Source organism: Eubalaena glacialis, unplaced genomic scaffold, assembly GCF_028564815.1.
Source record: "Eubalaena glacialis isolate mEubGla1 unplaced genomic scaffold, mEubGla1.1.hap2.+ XY scaffold_56, whole genome shotgun sequence".
Taxonomy (NCBI): Eukaryota; Metazoa; Chordata; class Mammalia; order Artiodactyla; family Balaenidae; genus Eubalaena; species Eubalaena glacialis.
The window spans coordinates 2,722,655-2,723,970 of record NW_026871455.1 but is presented as its reverse complement, the minus strand read 5'-3'; positions in this window follow the sequence as shown (position 1 = coordinate 2,723,970).

The window sequence follows — 1,316 nt, the reverse complement described above, 5'->3', positions numbered from 1 at the left end:
AGCCTCAGCAGCAGAGCCACTCCTCTCCTCTTTTGCTTACTGTTCTCATGGAATATCTTTCCCCATATTTTCACTTTCAGCATATGAGTGTCCTTCTAAGTGAGTCTCTTGTAGACAACATAAGTTGGACCCTTTCTATGTCTAGCTTGTCCATCTTTGTTTTTTAACTGATGAGTTTAAGCTATATATATATATAAACTGATATGGAATGACTTTTAATTGCCAATTTTTCTGTAATGTCATATACCTTTTCTGTCCCACATTTTCTCCCATACTGACGTCCTTTGTGCTTACTTTTTGTACTCACTTTTAAAATGTATTTATTTGGCTGTTCCAGGTCTTAGTTGTGGCATGGGGGACTTTTGATCTTCTTTGTGCCACGTGAACTCTTAGTTGTGGCATGTGGGATCTAGTTCCCTGACCAGGGATTGAACCCAGGCCCCCTGTATTGGGAGTGTGGAGTCTTCGCCACTGGACCACCAGGGAAGTCCCCTGACTGACTTTTAATTTCCTTCTGTGTATATTCTATAGATATTAAATTTGTGTACACCAGGAGATTACATATAAAATCCTATCAAACTAGCTTCAACTGATATCAACATAATTTTAATCACATGCAAAATCTCTATTACAGCTCCTATTACATTACACATTCATTACATGTTATTAATGTCACAAATCACATATTTATACATTGTTTTCTGTTAATGTAGATGTACGAATTAGTTATTTGGGGATGCTATGACAAAATGCCACAGCTTGGTTAGCTTATAAACAGAAGTTTATTTCTCATGGTCTGGAGGCTGAAGTGTGAGATCAAGGGGATTAGGTAAAGGTCTTTTTCTGAGTCATAGACTTTTCATTATATCATCACCTGGAGGAAGGGGTTAGAGAGCTCTCTAGGATCTCTTTTAAAAGCACAGAAGAGACTTCCCTAGTAGGCCAGTGGTTAAGAATCCGCCTTCCAATGCAGGGGACACGGGTTCAATCCCAGGTCAGAGAACTAAGATCCCACATGCCACGGGACAACTAAGCCCATGTGCTGCAACTACTGAGCCTGTCTGCCACAACTAGAGAGCCTGTGCCACAGCTAGATATGAAGCCTGGGCGTCAAAACAAATATCCCACGTGCTGCAACTAAGAGCCAATGTAGCCAAATAAGTAAGTAAATAAATACATATTTAAAAATAAAAGCACACAAATCCTATTCATGGTGGCTCTGCCGTCATAACCTAAGCACCTCCTAAAGGCCCTACATCCTAATATCACCAAATTTGGGGGTTATATTTTTAAACATATGAGTATTAGGGGAAACA